The sequence below is a fragment of the Hyalella azteca genome, unplaced genomic scaffold (assembly GCF_000764305.2).
Source record: "Hyalella azteca isolate HAZT.00-mixed unplaced genomic scaffold, Hazt_2.0.2 contig17204, whole genome shotgun sequence".
Classification (NCBI taxonomy): Eukaryota; Metazoa; Arthropoda; class Malacostraca; order Amphipoda; family Hyalellidae; genus Hyalella; species Hyalella azteca.
Window position 1 is genome coordinate 55,631 of NW_025946996.1, and position 17,069 is coordinate 72,699.

Genomic DNA, 17,069 nt, shown 5'->3' on the forward strand with positions numbered 1-17,069 from the left:
TAGGAGACGAGTGGCGGGTAGAAGACGAGTGGCGGCTAGCAGACGAGTGGCGGTTAGACACAATCAATAGCATACAATCGCCACAGCAGATCCTGCCACGGTGGACTTACGAGACCAAGAAAGGCCAGCGCTCAGTCAGTGCTTTGAGGGGGGAAATAAAGGGGGAGTGAAGGGGGGAGTGCGAGAGAGGGGGAGTGCAAGAGTGGGGGAGTGCAGGGGAGAGCGAGGACCACAAACGCTACGGCAGTTCCCCACTCAGTTTCATCCCACAACCCCAGGATGAATTCGTGAGCTCAGCCGTGAGGATATTTAACGTAAAATTTGGATGGCATTAAAACATAAAGAGTAAATGTTTATATATCATCTCGAAGACATTTGACTCATTCCTAAATATCGCAATTCACGCTCCCTAACCATTCACGTACAACAAATGGAACATCGCAATTCATGCTTTATACAATCATCTTATTATTCACATGTGGCCGATGCGCCGCAGACTCATTCATTGTCCTCCGAGGGTTCGTTGCGAGCAGCAGGTTAAAACTGAATTTTCCTTCTATAAAATTTCTGTTGCTTCGCATCTCGAATTCAACTGTTTGAACGCTTAAAGCGATCGCTTAAAACATGAACCTAAGCGCAATCGATTTTAAAATTACATAAGAATAAGTAATATCGGGAATTCCTTAAAGTACAGAGAGTGCTGTAGATGCTGTCACCTAAACCTCAGAACAAGAAGCCCTTTTACTGGCGGCGGAGCCCAATCTGTCACCAGACGCTGCATGTGCTATCCTGCATGTTTGCACACCCTTCAGGAGGTTGACAAGGAGCATCAACAATAAACTCACCTTACTGGCCACATAGAACTTGTATGTGATCCGAGGTGCAATCTTATGAAGACATTTATCATTTTTACGCATCATTATTACTCGTAACAGAGCACGAACGATTCTTGTGGTAACTTTAAAGCAATAACTTCTATGGGGCACGCAGTACTTTAACATTTCCCAATCTTAGGACGATGTAATTGAAATCATGTCATTTAGGGTCGCACGGCAATGAGCAGCAGTAGTCTCAAATGATAGATGTTCTAAAGTAAGCATCATCGGCGTTACGTTCCTATTGATGCGTGATTTTCCTCGCATCGACCTAAATGGTTCAAGTGTGTTGATACTTATTAACAAATGCGCTAAGTAATGTACGTAATGATCCAAGTAACCTACTAGCAAATTTTGCAATTAGTGTTGATACTTATTACTAACTACGTATAACGGAACGAACTATAACGTAATGCATTGTGAGCACGAACAATACCACAACACATTATGTGCATGAAAAATAACACACACACACCAGGCGTAAATGAACACTTAACCCAAATCCTAATCCTCATTGGCCTCACAGAAGCTCCTCAAGAACCATGCCGCTTCTTCTTGTAATTTAATTTTCAGGCTCATTGACAAGTCTTGGTAAAAATAAAAATACACTGAAATTAATTAGATAAAAAAATGAGAATGCTCACCCTTACAACATTCATACGTGAGCGTGACACGTGCGAGTAGAAGGCGACTATAGTGAACGATCTCGTGTAGTGATGTGCACATGAGCACGACGCGCATAAAGTACGCTTACGTACCATATATGTACGGTACTAAGGAAGTGAAGAAGATATGAGTGACGTTGTAAACGTGTTATACGTGAGTGACATCGCGCACGTGTGCGTGACATGGATGCTATTGCCAGCATGTTAGCGTGACGCATGAATCTCGCGGATGGTTTTATTCCTGTTGTTGTTCGAAGAGAAGCAAGCCATTGAGGGGACATTTGTGTGGAGGCCGCGTCGCGATAATAGCTGGCTTGTTTTCAAAAGAATAATCGAGTTTCAAGGTCCGTGGCACCAGCAAGCGAGCACAAGTCAGCGTTTCCGGTTAACCACGGCAATTGTTTTACAAAGTACATTACTTCCTCTGTCCAAGGCTAAATATATGGAAGGCTGGGTGGTGACTGTTTGCTTTTTAGATGCAGATGGCACTGCATAGAACCGCGGGTGTAATACCACTGAAGGCGATTTAGATAAGTAGGTTAGTGCCGGAAACAACCCACGACATAGTTCAACGGCTAAGTTTCCGGCCTAATAATCTGTGCCTTTGCTAACAGCATTGCCAAAAAACTTCACTGACCGAATTCAGTACAAGAAAATTAAAAGCAAATCTACGTAGGTCGACTGATCAAAGCAGCCACCGTCCAGAGCCGATACTTTCAAAAAAAAGTTAAGTGATCGCAAGTTCGTCAGCAAATCATTGACGGCCTTTCAAGCAAAATCCACCAATCATAGACAAGGAAATAGAGCGTAAGTACTTACGTTCACTTATGGAATTTTGAAAGTATGGGCCCAGAGCGTCATGAAAGTTGCCAAAGCTCGACACGTTGCCGAAGCGGAGGCATCCTTGCACGTCAACAGAGCCGCCGTTCAAGCTCGCAAGCCATGAGACTCGCGGCATGCGGATGCGCAACCGTTTAAAGCTAACTACAACGTGGAGAGTTAACTTCAATGCCGCCTCGTCACTGTCGTTCTAGTTCAACATTGCAAGCTATGAGGGAATATCCCGGTAGCAAGCAAACACATTTAGACTCCAAGCTGGCAATGGCAGAAGCGCTTCTTCTTCTCGGCTGTGAGCGCTCACTTCTATGTTGCCGGCATGCGGAAAAATCACGACAGTAAATTTGCTATGAGTAATGAAAACTGCACAAGGCGTGAACCACTTGCACGATGCGAAGGTTGAAGAAAAATTCTCGCAACTGACATGGTTTGTTACCGTACTATTTAAATATTACGGATTGCAAGTACAATTAACAGGAAGCTGGCAGATCGCGTTACAAATGGTACCTGTAAACTGGTAGATCGAGGTAGCGATCGATCATGAGTACACGTTTGAGCATTTTTCAAGTCCTTAGATTTGGGAAGGTTGCGTTAATTACTTATGTTACTCTACTGCGAATGAAATCACCAAATAATCATGTAATCATTAGCAATACCTACTAATAGCGTTTACCTTCCGCGGTGAGCATTATTACCATATATGTCGTGGGGATTTGAACGACTGGATTGATGATGTAAAACGCAAACATTTACATGGACGTCAAGAGCTAAGAATTTCCTGTTTCAAGCTGCTTCCCAAACACGCTTAGCCAGAATCACAACAACTGTTCGTAATCTGCAATGAGTTGCATTTTACGAGAAAACAAACGTTATTTCATGGAACCCGCTCATTAATGTTATTAAACTTCATCAAAACAAAGCCATTCACAGCCAGCGCACTTTCGCTCGTTGAAACAACCTTCCTTGCATTAATGTGGAATAATATCACGATATTCAGTAAAGGCCTGACCTCAGGCACACCAAACAACGACGCAATAAAAGCTTGTTGGCCAGTTCGCAAGTTAAAATAATGCAGGATATTTCATTTTGGGGCATAGTTTTTGAAAATTTGAAAATCAACATAAAACTAATAATTGAACGTTTAACAGCAAGCACTAAACTTTACCTCATACCAAGGTTTCAGGAATAATATGAGTTTTCTTGAATAGTTTTTATAAGAACAATTTTTTCTCAATTTAATTCTTAGCTTCTTGATAATACACAAAGTTCAAAGTCATAACAGATGACCTCTACGGTAGCATTAATTTGGCGGTCACCTTCCTTTCTTGTAACCCATAACGTTCGATATGAGTTATGACGCGTCGCAGGATGATTAACATTTAAGTTTATCCACATTTGTTAACCATACCGCAAACGGTTTCTGAAAACAAAATAAAGGAATAAATGTACAACAAGAATGAAGAACTAGTGATTCAACTTTACAATAATTCAAAATAAGCATTCAAATTTCCAATTAATAGATCCTTACCAAACAGTTCGGGCACAATGTCGTCGCACCAGTCGCAAGCCACGAATAACGCAAAATGATCTTTTCATCCGAACTTGCCTACTTCTTTAGAGTAATTTTCAGTAACCAGTACTGAATAAAGACGAACTATATATAAAGTGTGCGCTTGTAGTCATGAAATTTGCTAAACACAAGTTTTACAGACATTACGCTTTAATTGATCGCCCACGTCACGTGGACGTGAAATCCTTATATGATTTCTCTGAAATACAATGATAATAATGTTAAAAGATTGATATTTACAAATAAATCACGAAACAATCGACACTTTGACACACATCATGAGAACTATTTCCACAAACAGACGAATGATGTCACAAGTTTAATGCTAGTTAGATAGTTCGTATAAGACATAGAATGCTGAAACTTTCAGCATTTGAGATAATTTTAAATTCAAATCTGAGTATTGAACAATAAAAGAGAAATAATTAATATGCAATATACAGGTTATAGTCTTTAATAGTGATATTATGAGGTTAAAAGTCCTAAAAAATGCATGGCATCAATTTGAGTATGAAAGTACCTGATTTAAATTCTAACAATGCTCATCACAACACAACTCTCAGAACTTGCACCATCATGTTGATGTGTGACCGGATTTCACAATACGTGTTTTATCGTGACAGTTGAAGTACATGAACATCCGATTACAATGAGCGGCATTAATTAGATTTGGCCATAATCTTGCCGACCCTATCTATTCATTCACCTTTCATGCTCCGCTAAAAGAATCATTGGATCCTCTAAAAGGATTCGAACCCGAAGATCATTACAGCCCGCGCGCGCCTGAACCAACTTGACTACGGTAGCACGTATGCATCAAAAAATTAAAATACGCTATTTAAACTTTCTACATCATGCCTTAATAAAAAGGCACTTTTGAGCCTAAATTTTCTAGATATCATTTATTTCTACTATAGTTCAAAGAATAAACTGAACAAATAAACTGTGGAAAATTTAAATTCAGCAGCATTGAAGATCAACACTCGCAAGTTATCACAAGGTTGCACAGGGTTGTACGTTTTGCTGGGACGACTTCCTCAGGCGCACAGAGGAGCTTTGTCAATGCCAGTCTATTGCCAGACGCGCTCTTGAAAATTAATGCTTTGATTTTGGTTACTCGTTCAAAGCTTCAATGAAAGTTTCAATGTTCAATGAAGCTAGCCCGTTCAAAGTTTCAATTCCGGGCTAGCTTCATTCAACTGTTTTGGTTGTTTTTCAAGTTCTCCAATTTTTCGATATCTTGATTTTTAGATAACTTTAGATTATACCAATCAACTTTTAGACTCTTCTCATTGTGCTAACGAATTAATGAAGGGAGCTCGATGTAACTGATCGTACGTTCCGTTATAACTTGACTCTGGAGGCATTTCCAAACTAATAAGTAATACATAAAGCTCTTTTTTATAAATGAGTAGCACAGTAAAATCAAGCCGCAACAAGAATTTCAACTCCTATGGAGTTCTTAGTCAATATACTGTACCGGTATATGATATACAAAGCGTTCACCGGCTGGACTAGTTCGTTGGTGACTGTAAGACGATCAAAGCGCTAAATTTGAAACAAGAAGGACGTAGTTAAATTTGACAATGTTCATCTGCATCAAGAAAATAATCTAACAACATTAATGCTTCAAAATCTAAATTATAGGAAGTGCATTGGAACTCATGGGGGGAGTGAGAGCTCGGTCTGCATGCGTTTTCTTCTTAGTTGCGGCAAAAACATACCTATTAGTTTAATGCTGATCCTGACCGCCCACTGGCCTCTTTGTGGTGAAGGGAAACCGACAGCCGTGGTGCCGGATAGATTGGTTAGTTGGTTAGTGTATTCGCCCCGCCAGTTGGGATTGATGAGAATGAAGCATTTCTCATTATAATATCGCATGAAAGTTTTCGGTTCGTTACCAGACCATTCCAGGATAACATTGAGCGTCAGAGGCGAATTAGTCAACGACGTGACTAATTCGGGCAGCTCTGACCTGCGGAATAGCGTGCTGATCGAGGAGACGTACACGACTGTGCATGTTGCTGGTGCTGGGACGTACATAAGTTTCAGTCGTACATAATCTGACAGATGTCAACCAATGTCCAAAATCTACGATAAAAAAGTAAACATCCGATAGCCGGAAGGTCGTATATTAAAGTAAATGGAGTTTTGATCTAAGAGCACCCAAGCAAATCCACAATTCGTCTCTGTGATTGCAAAGCAATCAAGTTTTAGACTCTTCCTATTGTGCTATCGAATGAATAAAGGGAGCTCGATGTAAATGATCGTCTGTTCCGTTATAACTTGACTCTGGAGGTATCTTTGAGCCAATAAGTAATATGTAAAATAAAGTACAATGAGGCTTGGTGTAAAGAAGCATGCAGAGGCAGAACAATCATCACAGGAGCATTAGAAGTTCCCACTACATAAGTCATAAGAAGAAAGTTTGCAGCGCATTCGTGTGCAAGTTAGGCACTGACAACTGATACCTAGTGCTTGGGGTATTCTAGCGTATAGCAAGAGATTAGGTTATGTTTTTGTAGCACGATGGTATGATGTTCTGCACGCGGCTGGTGTCAAGCAACCGCTCGGAGTGAGCCTTAGCGTGCTAGATCGGTAGACTAAATGCATACTTTAGTATACACGTGAGAATAGTCCTAAAGTCATTTGCAAGTCAAAATTGAAGTTTAATTATTTGAACGAAAATTAGAACAATAGGAACATCGAAAAGTCCAGTTTTGCAATAAGGTTCTTCGGAAGATATTAGTTTTCATTTTAAATACCTACACCATAAGGTTATTAAGTTCTCAAAAAATGTAATACTTGATCTTTATCAATGAATCGTTGGTCATCTCCTATCTGAGTCCCAGAAAATTCTCAACACGCAAGTATTACGTTCAAAATGATGACCAACATGAAAAAAGATGAAGCCTTGAACAGAAATCAATAATTTCGATTTGAAATTTAATCTTCAATATAACAAAAATCGTATTATTAATGAACACATCATTTTTTTCCCTGGTAGTAGATAAATCTAACAAAACGTATGAAACTCTGGAAATATAAAGTTGTGAATTTTCAAGAAACTGTGTAATCATCGTTTATATAAACCGTTCAAAGTATATTCAATTCGAGAATTATCTGATTCCTTATCTAATCTTTTCTTTTAATAAAAATGTTGAACGCTCCACAGCACAAATTTCTATTTTCTAAGGGTACGCACACAGTGAAAGCAGGTTGCCAGCGTACTGGTTACCTGCTCAGGCTGGCGCCTTAAACCATAGAATACAGAAGCCTATTCGTACAGGTTTTCACTGTGAACACTTACATTATTATCCTATGTTCATTCTTGTGGCAGGTTGGAGCAGGTTGCCCGCGCGGGCAAACCTGCTTTCACTGTGTGCGTACCCTAATGCCATAGCACAGCAGGCATGCGTCAGCAGATTTCTCTGAAAATAATATTTATGCAGAAGCGTGCATGTCGTCGCTCCGGTCACGTCTTTCTAAGCAAGATGAGTGGATCAATTTATTGTTGCAACGACACCAATTACCACGTGCATTGTGCAAATATCTGGAGAATTGAACTAATTATAGTTCCAATAAAGCCTAATACCACATGCATTTTGTTAACACAATATCCTCGGAAAGGAGAGCAAATTCTTACTGCTGTATTGTATACTGTAATATACTCATGGCTTTTACAAGGTCCCAGAAGGATTAATATAATTTGAAACAAGAACCAACACCAGGGGCCACGGCTATAAACTAAAAAAACAGCGTTGGAACACATCCATGCGACAACATTTCTTCACGCTTCGAGTCACCGACATGTGGAACAGCCTCCCTGATAGCATCGTTGAAGCTCCGAGTATGAACATCTTCAAGTACAGACTAGACGAAGCTATGCATGCAGGAGCATATGCTCAGTCTTAAAATGCCTAGCAAATTACGGACCAGGCAATAAGTCCAGCAGCTATCTCAATCAATCGTCAGCTATGGAAAGATCGGGTTCCAAAGGCCGGATCCCTTGTGAATCAAGTCACGAAAAGTTCAAGAATCGGCAACAGGCCATGGGCCTATTTCTTCAGCGCCGACACTTCTATTCTATTCTATTCTATTCTTACACGGGAGGCAGAGGTTCTCACTGCTGTATATATGCTGGCTTACGACGGCAGAGAAACAGAAGTTCATTGATATCCGCCACTATATATCTTGCCAATAGCCTCGTTATTGTTTGATATAATGTTCATCATCAATTGTTGTATATCAATTTTTATTCATTTATAATTTTATACCTACCAGACATATTTATATCTTTAATTGAAAATACTTTCGTTGCTGCAATATTTCGTGTAGGTTACTCAGAATTTAAATTGATTTTGAAACAATTTCATGTCCGAATAATTTCTCATGTTCTACCACGAATACGATCTTTAACCGAAGTCTACCGATGGAAGTCGAGTAGATTAGCTTACCCTTCACGACGCTTAATGTAACCTTAAACATTAGGAATTAAACATTCAACAGAAAGTTATGGCAAGACGAGTTTCTAACCTCTATTTTTAACAATTTGCATTACAATGAACTAGTCACACTAGTTTTTAATAAAATTTATTATTCAGTTACGTTTAGTTGATAATCTTCAGAAATGAATCGCGCTGTTGAGGACGCTAATATATGAAATAATAACGATGGAAAATAGAGAATATTCTAATAGTATTTATAATAGAATTTCTAATAGAATTTCTAATAGAATTTCTAATAGAATTTCTAATAGAATTTCTAATAGAATTTCTAATAGAATTTCTAATAGAATTTACAGCATATGACGTCATCGTGATGGAATACCTCGTTCTGTCTCGCGCCAAAAATGGAATTCCTTGCAACGTGACGCTATGTCTTATTTTATTTCTGGCCGTCTCGAAACGTTTCACAATTCCCGGGATAATTTTTTATAATTCGGAGCACAATTTTGTCCCGATTTCTAACTTTTTAGCGCATTTTCTCATTTATGGAAAAAATGCACTATTGTGCTCGCCATGTCCGTCCGTCCGTCCGTCCGTCTGTCTGTCCGTCCGTCTGTCCATGACCTCAAGTTTTCGTCAACGAGAAAATGCGCTCTCTGTCACTCACTGCAGTGAGTACTTAGTTATATTTTTTTGTACTTCTCACTTGTCTCGACATTTTACGTTTCGTCTTTGTCCTGATTTACTTCGATAAAAATATTATGAGACGCAAGAGCCTACAGTAGAGATACGAGTTGTAAATTTCAAATTTACATCGATACACATTTTTGTTGCACAAGCATGTCTTAACTAAACAGCAATTATGTCAACAAACCTGCGAAAAGAAACAAATTACAGCTTAATTGCCCGAAATAAATATTTCGCACGCTCCATGCTCGGAGTAGATCATCTTAATACTCCTTAAGTAAACAATTTTAATTAAGTTTACTTAATTAAACAATTTAATTAATTAAACAATTGAATTTACATAAGTGTTATTATTACTCACATCATGCTGATGACTCTGTTCTTCACGCCCTCATCCGTGTCCACTTGAAGGGAGGGTTTGCTGTCGATGATGGAGTTTGAACGCTCGTGCTTGTTGTCGAGGAGTCCGCGATACATGTTGTAGACGAGCTTACGAACCTGAGGATCGTTCGGATCAACTTTAGCCTTGGCGGCTGAGTTAAATGTTTCAGAGGATTGCTGCTGCAGTAGTCCTGCCGCTTGCAAAGATGGATTGTCTCGGCCACTCGCTGATGACGCAGATGAAGCCAGTTTTTGTCCCCGAGTTGCTGCTGTTCCATTGACGTAGCCCCTCGGCAGGCTGTTCGTTGTGTTGGGTAACCTACCCCCACTGAAGAACTGAGGACGATTTGCAAGATTTGCCCCGTTTGCCGAGGATTTGGCTCCGAGTGGAGGAGGGGGAGTTGGGGCATCGGGCACGGTCGTCAAAGACCCTCGTGCCCAACTTTCACTCACTTGAACTCTTCTCGGGAAAGTTTGGTCGAGCGGTTTGTTGGACTTCGCGTCATCTCCGTTTGAAGCCGAGAAGTTTCTAGTGGGAAATTCATTTTGGAGGGAATATGATTGATGGATTGCTGTCTTCGTTGATGTCGGATCAGATGGATAAGCGGAACAGTTAATAACGGCCGTTGTGGTGAAACGGGGAGTGGTATTGGAGCCGTTGCTTGTCATGCTTCCACTGGGGTGAAACAGCTTGCTTTTAATAAGTCACCTCTTTCAGAAATTGTAGGACCTACAGCCTAAATGTTGATGCTGCTAAAAAATACTGTGTAAGCAAGTTTAAATAATGCGTTCCTAAATTGGTATATCGTAGCAGTGCAACCAGATTAGACGTGTGGAAGTTTACGGACAACACTCAATATTTCACGAGCTTGAAGGGTTAAAATTGAAGGGCACAATGTTCATCCCGCTTCTATTAAATTAACACTGAACATCTGATGAGTAACACTCAATTTCGGAACACGTCCAAGTATTTCTGAAATGCTAATGTTAAACTCTATGGGACTATGGGAGATAATAGGAGCATATTTTGTTATTTCAGACAAAACTTTGAGTCCTTAAATAAATCATTCTCGTTGAAATTTCATAAGCCCGCGTGTGGAGATTTAAGAGCCTTTTTAAGAGAATCCCGTAATAATGTACAAGCGCTTCGATTCCAGTTTGCAATTTGTGTATGTTTTTTAGGAAATAAGCTCATGGGCGCTCAATTATGCACCTTGAATCATACATATGCCACAGCTACAAATTCTAACGTAACCAGGAAGCCTCGGATTTTTGGGAAATATCTGTTACTGAGATGGCAAAGTAATAATTTTAATTGGCATTGGGGTATAGCGGACTTAGTTACAGCAACATTTTATTTTGAAATGAATTGATAGATCAATTAAAAGCTACAAATCGCATAAAAGAAACATTATTCAATAAAATGTTACAAATTAGCATACAATGAAAAATTAATTATAGATTAGACGTATCTGAGGCAATAATTTTCATAAGTAGACCGGAATCAAAGGCCATAACCAATTTTATGCATACTTTGGAATTAAAAAAGCGGTCCAATAATTAATAACATTAACATAATCACCCAAAAATTGATCACACGAATAACTTCAACTCCTATAAATCCCAGCGTTTGCCATACTACTTAAAGCCGTTCCAATTTGAGTGACGCGTTCCCAACACCTTGGAGCATTCACGTCTCATCAGCTGACTACATGTGAGTTAGTGAGTAGGATTCCTAAATTTTGCTCAAACAGTATTGTAGATATGTTGCGGTATTCATTGGGAAATCAATTTGATAATTATTTTTGCAACATGAATGTCTATAAGAAAATATATCTGACGCATCAAGTCCCAAGCATTTCTCTGTGTTAACAACATTCTATAAAGAGAAGTCAGTTATTCATGTTTCCTTTATGCGAATAATTCACCCTATTCATGTGAACAAATAAAATGTAGCTAACAGCTGTATTGATGTCTATTCAACGGGTTCGTTCTAACTTCGAGTTACCTACCAGTACTTTAAAATCGGTTACTCAACGGCGGTAATTTATTCAACAAGAACACATAGCGCATAATGAACACTTCCCAAAAACTCTACAATTCTAATTTACATACAAGATGACTGCTACTTAAACCACCTCCTAACGTGACACAAGGCTTGACAACATCGCGAGCCCTGTACTATCTCAAGCTTTACTCATTAGAGACAATAACGAACCTTACCCATTAGAGACACTAACAAACCTTACCATTAGAGATAATAATAAACCTTACCCATTAGAGACAATAACAAACCTTACCATTAGAGACAATAACAAACCTTACCCATTAGAGACAATAACGAACCTTACCCATTAGAAACATCAGGCGACATCGAACGCCTCAACACATCGTAGAACGTGAAGACCACAACAAAGAAGTTTCCACGAGCACGTCAAACTAGAATATCACAACTTCATCCAAGTGTTGCAAATCGGTCTGTTGAGTGGGGATAGCACGCGCAGACGTTATAATACAGACCCTTGCTACCTACCTACATCCTTCGCCTCAAACCAACGTCTCGGACGTAAGGCGGTCTAGCGATGGCACGCGCGGACGTTATAACAGACCCTTGTAACATCCTCAGACTCGAAGCAACGTTCTGGACGTAAATCGGTCTAATGATGGCACGCGCTGACGTTATAACAGACCCTTGCTACATCCATCGCCTCGAACCAACGTCTCGGACGTAAGGCGGTCTATACTGGTCTAGCGATGGCACGCGCAGACGTTATAACAGACCCTTGCTACATCCATCGCCTCGAACCAACGTCTCGGACGTAAGGCGGTCTATACTGGTCTAGCGATGGCACGCGCTGACGTTAGAACAGACCGCTGGCGTTAGAACAGATCCTTGTTATATCCTCAGACTCAAAGCAACGTCTGAGAAGTAATAAGGTCCAGTGACGCCTCTCTGTTATTTTGCCGCCATCATCTGTAATGCTGTTCTCACGAACGACTTGGTAAGCTACACCAGCGCAAACTTCTGAACCTAAGCCCTAAAACTTAGCCTCGGTACTGTTCGTTAGGTTTAATAACTTTAATTTCTCTTATCCTCAGACTCTGTTAAATGTCTAAATCAATAGATATTCGACAACTGGACACTTCAGTTAGCTAGTTCACAAAGGAATGATTGACACGTCATTTGACAAAATGACTAAGAAATGAAAATCCGTTTTAGCGGAACTGAATGTGTAGTATGGAACCTTCCACGTTCCATGTATGGAACTGGAACCTTCGAACAACTTGGAACAAACTAATTCAAATAACTTGGAATTTTTGAAATGAGATCTCGTTAACACACGTCAGATTTCACCTTCACCTGCTAGGAAAAATTAAGTTTCTGCAGCAAATTTAAAGTTGGCATCGGGATCAAGTTCATTTCACAATATAAACATATTCTGAAAAATTTTCTCGAACTAAAACTTTTCCGCTTCAAATCTTAATATCGTTTTGATTAGGTATTGTTCAAACTTTGAACGAGTCCTTCTTAACTTCAGATCTTTTTCAAAAACACATTTACTTATTATAAACTGCCAGCCTAAGAATGTTCAACGAGATATCCAGTTCATAATGATTATCGAATAAATCGGCTCAAATGACGCGAATCAGTAACAGGAAAGCAGATAAGTTGTATTACACCAATATACATAGACATAGGTACAGCAACAGTCCAACGTTCGCGGGAAAACCTTCACCACCCGCAAAGACTTGAGAGTTTCGAGCTTACATCGCACACCCACCACACATGACGGTCTGAACAACACTGAGGCCCAGAGTCAAGACTCAAGACTCAAGAGTCAACCAATGGGGCAAATACAGGCGATGACGATGAGCGATGACATCAGCGATCAGTTGATAAGTGATGTACTTGGGGTTCGGGGTAAAGGAATAGAAGATAACTTAGATAAGTGAGAGACCTCTTTTCAAAGATACCTAATCAATCTCATGACTGATTTCAAATCGAAAAAATAAAGTGATTTGAGGAGCACACAGAGTAAACGTGAAACAATCGGTGTGAAAATCGGCTTTAGGTGTAGCCCAAGGTGGCAAGTCAGATGATCTTATGACTATCTGCGTCATAAGATTATGACTATCACTTATCGCAAACGTTTATAATCTCATGTAAATCCCAGAATTATTGTAACGGCAACGTCGGTCAAATCGAACATTGTGCAAACATCGTCTCGTATCCTGATTAGGTTAAATCGTCGCGTGGTTTCTTGCTCATGTTCTCACTTAGAAATGTTTGCGATAATATCCATATATTCTGATGTTTACATCCATCTATTCGGGTATATTATATCCATCAATTCTATCCACACATGCGATGGCTCATTAGCAGAGCTGAAGCATCATGGCGGAAATGGTTCGATAGATGCCAGGAAGGAAACTAATATTGCTAATAAATCTAATCCACGTGAAGTGATAAAAATTATACTTGAACGACTCCTTCATGTTGTTGTTGTTGTAGCAACATCAACCATCAGCCCGCTCCGAGGCCGACGAAGCGCAGCCAATCGATGGCGCGCTCCACCGGCCAAAAAACGAAAACGCGGTGGCTGAAGTTGAGGTGACGATCCTTGGTCGAAACGCAGTAACGCTTCGAGTGGCTCCGGGACGTAGACCCGATCGTCGTGAGAGCCAACGACTCCTTCATGAAAGTATTAAGCGGCCAGTTCTTGGATTATGACTAGAGGTTTTTTTTTTAATAATAAATCTTTATAATTATGTTTAGTCTGTCAACAAAATTGTTGAGATGGCTGAAAGATATTTACTACAAGTTATTCTGGAAGTTCATACCATAATTCCAAATACCTCCATCTAAAAATGTTTACTAGGCGAATAAAAAAGAAAAATTGTATAAATGCCATAATCTTTACTATGATCACATCATCACATCTGTCAACAAAATTGTTGAGAAGGCTGCAAGCTATTTACTACAATTTCTTCTGGAAGTTCATACCATAATTTCAAGTACCTCCATTTAAAAATGTTTACTAGGCGAATAAAAAAGGAAAATTGTAAAATGCTATAATCTTTACTATGATCACAGCAGCAACAGCTCGCCCCACAAGCGAGACGCGCGGCTCAGCAACCCGAGCTCGGCTTCTCGCGTATCACGACAATCCCTAGCTGTCGCCGACACGTTGAATTATTTGGCGGTAATTTGCGGGGCCATGCTTTCAAAACTCGCTAAGTGAACGTAAGTACTTACGCTCTATTTTCTTGCCTATGATTAGTGGATTTTGCTTGAAAGGCCGTCAATGATTGGCTGATGAACTTACGATCTCTTAACTTTTTTGAAGGTATAGGCCCTGCGTAGGATGTGGTACGAAGATTGAAAGACATATTTCAACCAGTGGTGTCTAGAGAAAATGTTCTAAAAACTCAATTTACACGTATATGTCATTTATAATTGTTTATATTATGAAAAGCATGTTCAAAAATACGTTTCTATTTATATAGATATGCATACGCATTAATTAGTCACTCAGATGTTTGATTTTATAGTGTATCTTTTATGACAGCCTATAGTTGAGCTACTCATTCTGACCGAGGAATGTTTTCATCATGTCTTCTTCCTATATCAGAATTCACAGGGACAATCTGACTTAGACTATCTAACTCCGAACAAGGCTTCAATTTGTTGGTCATTTATGAACAGCATAATCCACCCTTAATTGGACCACCAATGAACTGCCCCTGCTTGTAGCAGGCGCTTCAAGCATTGCTGTCGCGTGTGGTGCATCCCACAGAGAAGACTAAAATTAATGATCCCTAATTGCATCGGGACGAGTAGAATACGTTCAAATTATGTCGGTACAATTTGATAAGACAAATCCTTACGGACCAGGTAATAAGTCCAGCAGCTATTTCAATCAATCGTCAGCTATGGCAAGATCGGGTTCCAAAGGCCGGATCCCTTGTGAATCAAGTCACGAAAAATTCAAGAATCGGCAACAGGCCATGGGCCTATTTCTTCAACGCCGACACTTCTATTCTATTCTATATCAGTACAACCTAAGACGAAGCTAATTACTTCAGGATGAATTTGTAGTCACATCAAAGGCTAATTAGTTGAGAACTAATCAAATGAAACATCAAAGGTTAATTAGTTGAGAACTAATCAGATAAGACATCCAAGGCTATTTAGTTGAGAACTTATTAGATGATTCTTCGAATGCAAGTTACGGGAGAACTAATTAGATGAGTCGTCAGAAGCAGATCAAGTTAGGCTGCAATTTTTAAAGAGGTGCAATTCTGGTGCAGTAGAAAGTAAATCAAGAAGAGCGAGTGAAAAAACCTATAAGTGAATTGAAGCTGGACTAAAAATTACTGCACGAGAGATCCATATTAAAATAAAAACAAAATATCAATAATCCGTAAAATTAATATGAGCAAACAAACTTTTTACTTTAAACTATGTCAAACGGGTGTCTTATTTCTAGCATTTGGAAAAAAATTCGAAACGGTATCTATTTAGCATATACTAGGTTGGGCTTAGATTAACTGATATGTCCATTCCTGAGTGTTTCTGATGCTAAAAAAGTCAAATAAACTAGGACGTTGGTCGCTACTGGTCCCATGTTCAGTCGATACGATACCTGCCGAGTCTCATGTCAGGAAATGGCTTGAGTCACTTGTTTAAAACGGAGATTTAGACTTTCACTCAAGTTCATGACTGAAGATTGATGGAAACCCCATGACGTGAAGCGTCAGGAAACCCCATGAAATGAATGACGTTCCGGACCAATATTTTATGAATTAATTTTCTTGTTTGTTAAAGCTTGATACAAGCTCATACTTGAACGCCTGTCTCCGGCAAGTGATGTTGGCTCAATTTTGAACGATGCTCGCATTATTGGGAGTAGCTTTCCTCCCACAATTTCTATTCAAGGGAATTTATTGTAGTAATAGTTTTGTAGTTTAGTCAGAGGGCAATAAAAAATCAACAGAGGGCCAACTGTCAAAATCCCCACCGGAAGTGCGTGATAATGTATTGGGTGCGCCAAATCCTTCTTGTATTCTGAACAACTTTAGTTTCACGGCACGTCTCCAATGCTGCCGCTCTAGGGGATATGACAAAGAACTTCATGGCCTAAACGAAGATTCTGTACGCGTCGCTGTCGTCCTTCCGGAAACAGAATTTCAACACTGAAGTGGAACAAATTTCTTGTGTGAATTAAAACGTTGGTAGAAATTGAAGCGAATGCTTTGCAAATGATGACCTCACTGCCACTTGCCCGAAATTCTCTAACAGTGGATGAAAGATGAAATTCAATAAGTTTCTGATTGTGATGGCCATGCAAAATATTTTAATTTGAGTTCTGAAGTATCTGAGAGAACACAATCATTTTCGGAAGAATCAATTAAGCCACGCCAAACAATCGGGTTTATAATCAGTCGGGTTTATATCTCTAACGCTGCGAACGTTAGAAGCTCCACGTGGACGCCTGAGGCAGCGAGCAGCCACGCGAACGCGCCGCCAGAGGTAGCCGGTCTGACCAGACAGGCAGACGTACGTACGTTAGCGAAGGTGATGTCACCAGCTGTGTTGCTGCTC

The 17,069-nt window shown here is 39.8% G+C and overlaps 1 protein-coding gene across 1 annotated transcript in view; it reads right to left on the reverse strand.

Annotated features, from left to right (window-relative positions):
• Positions 1–17,069, reverse strand: part of LOC108665130 — a 66,359-nt gene that overhangs the window by 38,143 nt on the left and 11,147 nt on the right. The gene's annotated exons all lie outside the window — the stretch shown is intronic.